At 50.1% G+C, this 12084-nt stretch overlaps 1 long non-coding RNA gene across 2 annotated transcripts in view; it reads right to left on the reverse strand.

The window, feature by feature from the left end:
* Window positions 1-252: 252 nt before the first annotated feature.
* LOC114067659 overlaps window positions 253-12084 on the reverse strand; it is a 20272-nt gene continuing 8440 nt past the window's right edge. The window contains exons 1-3 of one of the 2 annotated variants that reach the window (XR_003573440.1): window positions 6303-6348; window positions 703-822; window positions 253-352 (exon numbers count right to left, since the gene is read on the reverse strand). This is a non-coding gene — a long non-coding RNA (uncharacterized LOC114067659). Of the gene's footprint in view, window positions 353-702; window positions 823-6302; window positions 6349-12084 lie in introns of those variants that run through there. The other variant, XR_003573441.1, reaches the window with a different exon arrangement.

A 12084-nucleotide genomic window follows, 5' to 3' on the forward strand; every position in this document is an offset into this window, starting at 1 on the left:
AGGGTGGGCAGGCCCTGGCACAGGTTGCCCAGAGAAGCTGTGGCTGCCCCTGGATCCCTGGAAGTGTCCAAGGCCAGGTTGGACGGGGCTTGGAGCAACCTGGGCTGGTGGAAGGTGTCCCTGCCCATGGTGGAGGGTTGGTTAAATGATATTTAAAATCCCTTCCAACCCAAACCATTCTGGGGTTCTCTGACTCAAAAGAGCCTTCAACAGCAGAAAGAAAAATGTGAATTGTCAAACAGCCACATTTCATTATTCCTTTCTGTCCTTATTTTGAGACAGACCCAGAAGCAATGAAATCTTTGTTCATCCCTGATGCACTGGCTTTTTCTACAGTGTTTTAAAAATGGGCCTGAAAAGAAAAAAAAAATAAATGTGTTCAGCAACCCAAATATCAAGAGATTTTTGTACAGGAGAGAATATTTCATGTTAGGAAGACATGAGAAAACTGAGCAACTGGTGCATTTTCATGCTTTGATACAACCAGCCTGTGCCATCTCTGTTTCTAAAAGAGTTCACTACATCTGATTAGGAAAGAGTTTAGTCTTCTCAGATAACAATAAGTCTTTCCTAAGCACAGTAGGATTCCATAAAAAACAATCTACAGGCCATAAATATTGAAGGCATTGCAGGATTGATTTGGATCTTAAAATTTCATTTTTAAGGGAAGAGAAAAATACAGGAACCCCGGCCTTTCCTCACCTCTTGCCCATTCCAGGCTGGAACTGTTCCATCAGTAGGTGCAGTACAGGTAACAGAGGTTAATTTTCCAGCACCAAACATGCTCGTTGCTGGCCAGATAAGCCATGACAAGTGTTTTTCCTACCATAAAATAAAGAGTTAGAAAACAACACGGAATTAAATAGCACTGAAAGGGCTGGCTCTCCACGAGCTCTGCTCAGCAGAGTGGTTAAAGATGTGGAGCTCAGTACACCCGGAAAAACCCCCACGGCTGCCCTTTGGCCAGAAAATTACTGAGCATCATTAAATGTGTGAGAGTTCCCTCTCAGAGCTTTGCCCTGCACACGACAAACAGCTGGGATTTTACTGTGGGTTCCAAACCAGCCTTGCAGTACGAAGGTGACAGGGCAGAAAAATCTGCACCTCAGTATTTTTCTCTGGCTGATTCATGGTCAGGGCAGAGGCTTTAGAAACGAAGCTGTTTCTTCCCCCAGCAGAGATGACCTAATGAGACACAGTCACCAGATAAGGTTTTGCGTCACCATTTTTTATGTAAATTCTTTTTTAGGGCTGGTAAGGGAGTGTTACAGTTGGCCACTTCACGAAGGAAAACAAACAAGAGTTCTATTTTTAGTCTTCTGAGAATATAACTCACAAATGCCATTTTTTCCAGAGGTGATCCGTTGATTTTCCACATTTCTGCTCATGGTCAGCCAAGTTTTTAACACGGAATTGCGTCTCGAATTCGTGTGACAGTTACATACAAAATCTTTCAAAGTGTTGCTTCTGATACCTAACACGAAATTCATAGGTGGATTCTTTTTCACATCTTTTTAGCATCTTTGAGAGCTTCATCAAAACTCAGTTAACTCCAACAAAGCATTCTGAGAACTGCTAGCTACAACGAGGCAAGTAACCAAACCAAACACCGTTTACTGCCTAAACCAGGGTGAATATAACCCTCCCTCAGATTTTTAGATTCTTTACTGGACACATTTACTGGATTTGTTATTGCTCAGGTATTTTCCTTGTACAATAGTAAAATCCTAAACAAATCGACACAAGGTAAAATCCTAAACAAATCTGTACAGCCTATATCTATATATCTGTACAACACCAGTGTTTTAGCACTGTACAACCAAACAAAAGTGATTTTGACATTTCAAGCGTTGGAAGCAGCTTTACCTGCTCTCTGAAGTGTTGCTCCAGAATCCCCTGTGCCAGGAAAAAGAAAATTAAAAAGGATTTTAGACACTGCTGAAGACAATACAAAGCATTTAACACCCCAAGGAATGGTAATGGATTGAACCTCTGTTCTGCCACTACTGCCCCCGTTCTTTGAACCTTTGGTGTTATGCATTCAAAGGAAGTGTAAATGCAAGTGTGGGATGGTGGGAGAGCTTTCAAAACAAATCAGTGTGGTCATGGCTTATGTTCTGCTTCTTGTCCCTCTTCAAGGAAACATGAGAATAAAAGTCACTCTGATATTCCATTTGAGGGTTTTTTTTTTTTTTTTCACATGAAAGAGGTCACGCAGGGAAGGGTTGTGAGACTACCATCATGTACAGAATTAATTTGGTATTGAAAATGGTAACATCAGTCACCAGGAACCACTTCTGGCCCATAAAGATCCCACAGGCTGCCCGCTGGTCAGCAGGTACAGCAGCCTGGGTTGTCCCCACCTCCCTGCTGGCAGGTAGAGGCTGCAGGAAGCCGCCCAGACTGCGAGGAACGCGTTCCCAATTTGTCTTGGCTGGTGCCTGTGCCGGTTTTCCCTCTGTGTGCGTCACTGGGTGTGCGTTCCTTGATACCGCCGGCGATACACCCGTGTTTGGAGATGGGTGTCGTGTTCCTCAGGATGGGAAGGGGCCACGGGAAAAGTGTCCTGCCGAGGGGTTGTGCTGCTGAGGTGACGTGTGAAATACGCTGCCAGTTCACCAGGTGAATTTGGTGAAATACAACCCAATTCACCAGGTGGATTTGGCTAAGGGGGAGGGAGGAGGCACAGCCTCTGCTCCCAGAGACACCCACCAGTGGTCCCAGTCCCAGGAGTGGGATGAATTCACTCAGGAGCTCAGGAAGGAGATCTCTGGTGTGAGCAAAGCCAGTCACAAGAGCAGAAGGGGTGGGGTGTGTTCAGTCAGACCACATCGCTGTATTGTGAACCCCCTGCACCTCACTCCCACCCCATGGAAGGGCTGCAGGACACCTGCACCACCCTCACTTACACACTCAGTGTGCAAAGAAACGAGGTTGGAGCTTGTGGTTTGTCTCCCTTATTTCCTCTGTCCCTAAAGGTGCTTTACTCAAAACTTTGATTTCCTCCGAAGCACACAAAGCAAAACTGAGCCACTCTGGTGGCAGCAGCTCCCCACCAAAGCGCCTGGTCTTAGCTAAAAGCAGCATGGCACGAAATCTCCCTGCTAATACACGTTTCCCAGCAGTTCTGGGTCTGGAGCTGCCTTACTGATCTCACCGGCTGGCTCCACCTCAGGTGAGAGATGTGGGAGCTTCATCTCACAGCAGCCTTCCAGCAGGATCTGTGGGCAGGCTCTTTCAGCACAGCAAGGGGAGGCAGCAAAGCTGGGGCCTCTCAAGGGGCAGCACGATGGAACCACCTGGTCGGGGTTTGCTCGCTCCCTTTGGTGGTTGTCCCCCATCCTGCTGTGTCCCACCATCAGGGAAGGCCACCAAACAAGCTGAGGAGCTGTGAGCCCCTCTCTCCAGCACAAACACCAGCGAAAGTGAAGAAAAAACTCCCAAACAAACCCAGACCAAGCTTGCGATCCGCCTTTTTGATGCCATCACTGGGTTTCATCCTGTTTCTGTACCCTGAGACAGGAGCCGAGCTCAGACAGCTGCAGGCACTGGGGAACATCTGCCTGCTCCAAAACATGGGGGTTTGCACCCAGACTGGGGAGCACAGGATGTGCAGACAGCCCCTGACAAGCAGGTTGGCAGGAAAAGCAGAGCCCAGGTCTCCTGAGTGGTAATCCTGCCTGCTGGGCATATTCCCTTCCCCGTGGCCTCTGGGCCACGCAGAGCTCATGTCGAAGCCTGCACAGGTTCTATTTTTCATGCTCACTAAAACTTGACTCAATTTGTGCCAAAATCTCTCAGGATTCTCCATCCCCTGTCTCCCCATGAGTTATGTTTCCTTGAAAAACCACAACCCTCTCCGAGTACCTTAGAAATGCACCATAAGCACTCAGCCAGCACGAGACAGTAATAAATGAGGCAGAATTACATGCCAGGATGTGCTGGTGATAATGTTTTCCACTGAAGACGGGAGCAGTGAAATTTTCCAGCACAACAGCAGAGGCCCTGCTCCCCCACCCCACGTGAAACTCGAGTGGGACTTCACCTGCCCACCCTGTGCCTGTCCAACCCCACACCGTCCCCATCTGCCCCGTCACCCGTGGGTGACACACGGAGCCACCAGTGACGAGCTTGGCCAGCCCAGCACTGGCTGACCTTTAAATCCATCTTGTCTTGTCTGCGTGCCCAAGAGGAAATCACATGTGTGGCACGAGCCTGACCCAGAAATATTGCAGGGAGTAGGATATTTTGTGCGAATAAGGAAGGGCAGGGTCTGCAAGATGAATCACCACAACAACAATTATCCTGAGGAAAAACCTTGGAGGGTGGATTCACCGTGATAACTTGCCCTTTCAAGGTAACAACAATGCGAGCCGTCAGCTCTTCTCCGCGGTAGGGGGAGAGAAAATGCTCCAGCACAAAGCAGAAAAATAAAAATGATGGGAGTTGAGAAGAAGAGATTGCCCAAGGAGGCATCCTTCGCTTCCCAACTGCCCCGGCTCCAGCCTGCCATTGTTATACAATATGCCACGAGAATTGCTTCAAACATTATTTTTAGCACACCAGTAGCTTTCAGTGAAAATAAATAAAGGGCCAGACAGTTGCTATAAAGACAGGAAATAAACTTTAGAAACTCTTTAGCTCTTGGCTGAGCAGGGCAGCTGAATTACACAGTTCCTGAGCGTGCACAACACTCTCAGATAAGATGAACTCTGATAGTTTTCTCTTTTCTTTCCTCCCATCAGCCCAGTTATAACATCACCATCAGTGCTTTGTGACTGCTCCCCACCTGGAGCAGACACCAAGGCCAGGAGCCCCAGGGTGCTGCAGCCTCTGCCTGCACCTCTGGTACGTCCCTCCCGTGGCTGTGCCATGTGCACACAAAGGGTGCAGAGCCAGCAGCTCCCATGAGCAGCAGCTGCAGTGCTGTGCCCATTCCCAGCCCCTGGAGACAGCCCCTGTGGCCAGGACACATCCCCAGAGCAGTGTCCCTCTCCCTCCCCAGCCCACCCTGCTGCTCTGCTCAGGCACAGGAGCACGAGTTCCTCCTGACCAAGTGGGGAGAGCTCTGCTTGTGTGGCACTTGAACTGCTCAGAGGAGCTTGGAGCACCCCCAAAGATGGGCAGAGCCGTGGTGGAGGTGAGGGAGACAGGAAATGACCTCCCACCAGAGGTGGGGAGAGACAGCAGCACCTCCAGCCCCCGCAGAGCCCCGGTGAGGGCAGGTACAGCTGCTCAGGGGGACCATCAACAACCTGATGCTCATCCAGCACCCCCTGCACTGATGGAGCAACGAGTAAAGGCCCAACTCTGTCCCCCAGTTGAAACAATATTCTAATTTTTGTTATTGAGCCAACCTTGTGTTCAGCCAAGCTACCACGCTGTCCATCAGAGCAGGTGGTGGAGAGGTGACAGTATTTTGCTGCCTTTCAGCTGGTCAAGGGAGGGGATTGTCCCGCTCTGCTCTACCCTGGGGCGGCCTCACCTCAATGTTGGGGCAGTTTGGGGGGGACACAATGGAAGGGAGAGATTGAGCCATTGGAGAGTGTCCAAAGGAGGGACAAGGAGATGGGGAAGGGCCTGGATTTGAAGGCATGTGAGGACACTGAGGGCACTTGGTGTGTTCAGCTGGAGCAGAGGAGACTGAGGGGAGACCTCCCTGCAGTTCCAACTGCCTGGGCAGGGGCAGAGGAGGGGCAGGACTGAGCTCTGCTCTGGGGGGAGCAGGGACAGCCCCCAGGGAATGGCTGGAGCTGTGTCAGGGCAGGCTCAGGGTGGATCTCAGGCAAAGGTTCTTCTCCCAGAGGGTGGTTGGCACTGAACAGGCTCCCCAGGGCAGTGGGCACAGCCCCAAGGCTGCCAGAGCTGCAGGAGGGTTTGGATGATCCTCTGGGGCACAGGGGGTGACTCTTGGGGATGGGCCTGTGCAGGGCTGAGGGTTGGACTGGATGATCCTTGGGGATCCCTTCCAGCTCAGCATGTTCTGGGATTCTGTAACCGGTTATGTGCCTCACATCTGCTCTGTAGAGCAGAGGTGCCACAGCATTGTCTGTGCTTCACCCCGTCTGCCCCGGGGCTGGGGAAAGCGCTGGCATTCCTTCTGTGAGCGCTGCCTGCAGCAGGTGCTCCCCGGGGCAAGAGCTGGAGAGAAAAAAACAAACCCCTGTGGTCACTGGGCAGGACAGCCCTCTGCTGTGACCCCGTCTGGGGCAAATACACCCGAGTCTGGAAAGTGAAAGCAGGGGCAGCCCGTGCTGTGCTGCAGAGGCAAAGGTTGCTGTGCAGGGAGCACGAAGCCTCACCTGCCCCTGCTCCTCCTCTCTCGGCAGGCACGGGAGAGGCTCTGCCCCGCTCGGAATCTGCGCGGGGGAGGGATGTGCTGTCACACCGCGCCGAGGAAAGGCTCTTCCTGCTCCTCTGCCATTCCAGCTGAACCTCTGCCAGCAGCGAACAGAGCCACGGAAAGTGAAACCACAGCATCGAGCGGGGAAGGAGCCTGGGGAAGGCTCCTCCGCTCCAGCCTGCAGCTACCACGGAATTCCTGTGCCCTCTGCGATCTGGGGAGTAACTCTAATAACAACGAGAAAATGAATAAAAACGTTTCCCCGTTCCAGTGGTGCGTGGGTACCTTTCCATCTCACTGCTCCTGAGTTATAAGGAGTAAGTAACTTACCACTGCTGAGCCTGTTAACAGCTCTATGTGCCTCTGCCACCTCTGCTTCATCCTGAGCTGGGCTGCCAGCACCCTCGAATTTCTCCCCACCAGCCTCTCCTGAATATCTTGGATGTCTCCTGTTTGGAGACAGGTCCATCAGCACTTGAGGGGTGGTCTGGGGGCAAGGTGAGATCACATTATTTAAGCACTTTGCTTTCTTAGCCTTACACAGAGACCCCTTCTGACTGCAGGAACGTCCCTTCCCTCTGTTTTTAATTTAAGGTTTAACAAAATAATTTTCATATTTTTACAGCCCCAAAACATAAAAAAAAAAAAACACCCACCCTTCAGCCACGGCCCCTCAGCTTGGACTCGGTCCTGCCTCCCTCAGTGACAGAACAAGAGTAAAACACCTTATCAATGTGAACAGATCGGTTCCCCCCGTGGTGGAGTTGTTTTCAGCGTGCTGTGATGTGTATTACAAAAGCCAAAGATATAAATGATCAACTGGAAGCTCGAATTAATTTTTCCTCGTGTCTAAATTAGGAGGGTGAGTAATTGCCGCAGTAATCGCAGGCAGAGCCTGTTTATCGATGCCAGTGAATAATTGGCTATTAAACAATAGTGCACTTTGCCTTTGAAAATTCACAACACTCCAACAGGAAGCACAAGGCCAGTTTTATATTGGCCTGGTGATGGATGAGAGGAGTGGCAGGATTACAAACGCAGTTTGGGGAAAAGCTTCCTGCCGTGTCCCCCCCGAGAAGCATCCCCGTGCCTGGAGAGTTATCCTTGCTGCAAGGATAAGCACACAGAGGGCTTAGATTACACCATCTGAAGTCACAGGGCCAAAATAGCACAAGCTTAATTCTGTAATCAATCACTGCTGATCACAGGCAGCTCCCGGCTGTGCCCCAAAACCACCGGCAGGAGCTGCCTCTTGTTTTCTGGTTTTGTACACGCGCCCGTCTGCCACTCTCTGACCTCACCCTTTGTTCATCACAGCATCTGGCCCTCTTATCTTCCTTCTGCCCTCCCATTTTCCATGCCAAGCCTATCCTCTTCCCACCATGCTCCTCATCCCTTCCTCTGACCACTCTGGATCGGATCCCTGTCCTCCCAATGTACCACCCTCCCCGCCCAGCTACGCTGACCCCTCAACTCCACCTGCTTTGCAGTGCCACCACGCCACTTCTTTCCCCTCCTGGCTGATTCTGTGTGCTCACGCCAGACACCCACAGCTCCTCCAGCTCCCAGGACCTCACCTGTGCTCCCTTCCTCATCCAAGCCTCTTCCTTTCTCTGAGCTTTCTGGATCAGGAGCAGACACGGTGCAAATGGTTGGGGATCCCTCCTGTTCCTGCTGCTTCCAAGCCCTTTCTCTTGCCCAGTCTCTCCTCATCCTCCTCCGTGCTTCATCCACAGCTCTTTCTTCTCCCAGATTCCCACACCCACTGCTGGTGCTGTCAGGTTTCTGGTGTGGCAACCCAACCAGTCTCTCACATTGGCATCTCCATATCCTTGCTCCTTCAGTTCATCCACAGCTCTTGTTTGACTCTCTCAGTCACTCTGAAACGGTTAATCTGCAATATTCTCCACCTAGCAGTGTTCCTCCTCACCTCCCTGCTGTGCAAATCCCCCCTCTGCTCACTGCTCATCCAGATAATTCAATTAGTTTTCCCCTGCTCCTCTGTTTGCAGACCTCTCCTCCCTGTCCTTTCCTCAATTTGAAAATTGCTCATTTACTTTCAGGCTTCATTTCAGTTCCAGTCTAGACTGTTGTTCTCCCAGAGTCTGACTGAATTTCACTTTTGAAGATGTCAATACAGCAGCAAATTCATTCTCTCTACCTCTGTACCTTCCCAACAAAGCAGCTGTAAGATCCAGCTGAATCTGAACAAGTGTATCTGCAACTCTGGCTGATGCAACTCCTGGCTCTCTTCTGGCTCCCCTGTTCTCCTAGGAAATACGAGCTGACTGGTTTTCCTCACCTCTGTGGTAGGGCACTGGTCTGTTTTCCCTTCCAGTGGCATCTCCATGACATTTCACTGTCTTTCATCTTCTTTCATCCCTTTTAATTCTAATTATCCTTAACTCTTTTCATTTAACCTTGAATTCTGCAATCTCCCCTTTCCTTTAGCATCTCCTTTCTTTAAGATGTACCAAAAGGTTCTTGATTTCCCTCTTGTCCTTCCAGACACTGGTCCATCCCATAGCTCACTGCTGTTTGTAATATCCTGGTGTTCCTCTGGAAGTTTCTGCCCCTCACATCTTATGGAAACTTCTCTGGTGGGGGTCTCTCATCTCTTCTTCTTACCAAGATATCAGTCAGCCACTTCCTTTTTATCTTCATTTGCTTTTAGCACAGCTGACCACGTTCTTCTTGAGCCCTTGTTCTCTGGACTACACCCCCATCACTCACCCAGCACATTTGCTGAGCAGTTGTCAGCAGCCTTGAACAGCTCTTGGTCTCTTTTCTCCTAACCATGATATTTCCAAGGGGAAAAACCCCCACCAAACAAGCCAAAACCCCCAACTCACCTCCATGCCCGAACTCGCTGCCCCCCTCTGCAGGGATGCTTCCTGTTTCACTGCCCAACTCCAGACCTGCCTTTTCCTTCCAAATAAAAAGTAAATAATAACAACAAAAGCTCTTTCTGTAGGATCAGCTCTTATTTAGATCTACCTTTAACTCAGGCTCATCCTGGCTAAAGCAAAGCTTGTGCCCACGTCTCAGCAGAGCCCCATTTGCCATCACTGACACCATGACCAGGTCTGTCCACGACCCACCACGGCCTCTGCTCTCTCTCCCAGTGCCCAGTTTAGGAATCCTTCAAGAGTGGTTTAATTCTCTTTGAAGTTTTTCCACACTGGGTCCCTGCAAAAGCAAAATCATTTTTTGCTGAAAAGCCCTGGCTTGCAAAGCCCAGGGATCTGTGCAGGGCTGGGGCACCCGACACAAGAAAGAGTAGATGTGTTGGAATGAGCCCAGAGGAGGCCACGGAGATTCTCCAAACACCTCTGCTCTGGAGCCAGGCTGGGAGAGCTGGAGGGGTTCACCTGGAGAAGAGAAGGCTCCAGGGAGACCTGAGAGCCCCTGGCAGGGCATAAAGGGGCTCCAGGAGAGCTGGAGAGGGACTGGGGACAAGGGATGGAGGGACAGGACACAGGGAATGGCTTCCCACTGCCAGAGGGCAGGGAGAGATGGGATATTGGGAAGGAATTCTTCCCTCTCAGGGTGGGGAGGCCCTGGCACAGGTTTCCCAGAGAAGCTGTGGCTGCCCCTGGATCCCTGGAAGTGTCCAAGGCCAGGTTGGACGGGGCTTGGAGCAACCTGGGCAAGTGGAAGGTGTTCCTGCCCGTGGCAGGGGGTGGGACTGGATGGGCTTTAAAGGTTGCTTCCAGCTTAAACCATTCTGTGCATCTTTGAAGATGGAATTATCAGAATCCTTTTCCTACCACAAATCCATAACCAAATCTGTAAATCCTCTCAGGAAGCTTTTCAGTCTGTGCCCCCTACTTGGTTCAAGTACAATGCTGACACCTTTCAAGCAGCCCTTACTCTCTGGTCCATAAGAAATTAATTTCACAGGATCACAGTCTTCTGAGATGTCTAAAGGGTTTGTGTGTGCACTTCCCCCCCCCCCCCCCAACTCCCAAAAGCTCCCAGGAATACTCCAGGAAAGGCTGAAATTTTTGGTGTCTTTCTGGGCTTTCCCTTCCAATGAGCAGCACAGAAAACTCCCTCCATGACGAGGGCAGTCACTGGAACCAGACCAGCAAGAACACGACTGGAAAGCTGTTTTAACCCAAAGCACAAATCCAAGGTCATGTTTGGAAGTTCTTTTCAGCTCAGAGAGCAGACACCAAATACTTTGCCTATCCTCTGTGACTGTGTGAGAGCCTTGGACCAACACATGAAGCTTCTTAGAAAAATGACCAATTTTGGCAGATGGACACTAGAAGCAGTAATTAGGCTGCTGAATGTCTTCACCTGGCCATCAGAGAGATGCCCCCACCTCTGGCTGCAGTCTCAGTGACACCCTGAGTGGTGTCACTCACACGGGAGCTGCAGCAGGAGGGCAGCACAAAACTTCAGCTTCCCAACACCAAATGTGTTCATCTGGCTTGGCCCAGCAAGCTCTGTTGAAGCCAGTGAGGCCAGAGCCACCCACAGCCCCCAAACCCTTAGCCCAGACCCCCCAACAACCCGCAGCCCTCATGGCCTGGTCCTGCTGTGCCTCCATTTACACCTTCCCTGCTGCACAAAGTACGTGCTCGGACTCGATCTCGTCTCGTCAGACCCCCAACAGTTCACAATTATATGTTTAATACCTTTCAAGTATTTACTCCACAATTACTCTTTGGAAATGTATAACTGGAGGGCTGTGTTAACCAGGCCCATGGTAAACAGATGAGCTCCAAGTGTCTGTACAGGCAACCTTTCCAAAAGCATGAATTAGCTTAGTCAAGCGTTTTCCACGGACGCATTTTTGACAGATCAGTTAATACTGTTTACATAATTTGAAACTAAATATTGAAGGCAGGCCTATTTTGCCTTACATCTTGACATAAAATATGTCTCTCTGCAGGTAGATAGGGAAATGTTCCCAGCTTTGCAAGGAGAGAGGAAATTATTGATAAGAGCCCTGATACCTGCAATACAATACACTTTTCAAGGGTTCACAGAATTCCCCCAAAGCTTTCCTATTAGCAAAGGCTGTTTGAACAAACTTGGCTGGAAAACAAAATCCAGTTCAGTACTTTTCCCTTTCTTTTTTTTTTTTTTTTTTTTTTTTGAACCTGCAGGGCTATTTTAAGACCAGTTTTATGGTTCCAGTTTAGGCAATGGCTAAAACGGAAGGGAAAAAAAAATGACAATATTTCATAATGTTTAGGTGGCTCGCTCCTGACTCGCTCTCACACCACGATATCACCGTGGCCTCGTGTATTTTTGGTGACATCTTGACATCAGCCTTGTAAAAGTCCATCTCAAATACTTGAAGAGAGGAAAAGGGAAGTTTTATTTTGGAGAAAAAAGACAGGTTTTGAGTTCTATCATTTTAATTCTAGATATAGGGAGATTTTAACCTAGTCACAGTCTCAAAATGTCTTCTGCTGATTGCCAGATTTGTAAATATGTGCTAGCCCAAGGTCAGCCCCCCATCACAACAAAAAGCAGACCGGTGTCTTTCTGTGCCCTCCTCCCCATCATTCCACTTTCTCCACCCTTTCTCTCCTTCCTGCCGCGAGCATGAGCTTGCTTCCCCTCATCTCCACATGATTTCCTCATGCTATTTGTTACCCCTGTCCCACACACAGCTTTGTGGCTCCGCCCTGCACATGGCCAGGGAGGGGACACCACCCTTGTTGTCCCTGGCTGTTCCCCACCCAGCCACACGTGCCGGGCACATCCCCCCCAGCTGTGCC

The sequence above is a fragment of the Empidonax traillii genome, unplaced genomic scaffold, assembly GCF_003031625.1.
Source record: "Empidonax traillii isolate 1590-97213 ecotype Southwest subspecies unplaced genomic scaffold, ASM303162v1 scaffold947:size350189, whole genome shotgun sequence".
Lineage (NCBI taxonomy): Eukaryota > Metazoa > Chordata > Aves > Passeriformes > Tyrannidae > Empidonax > Empidonax traillii.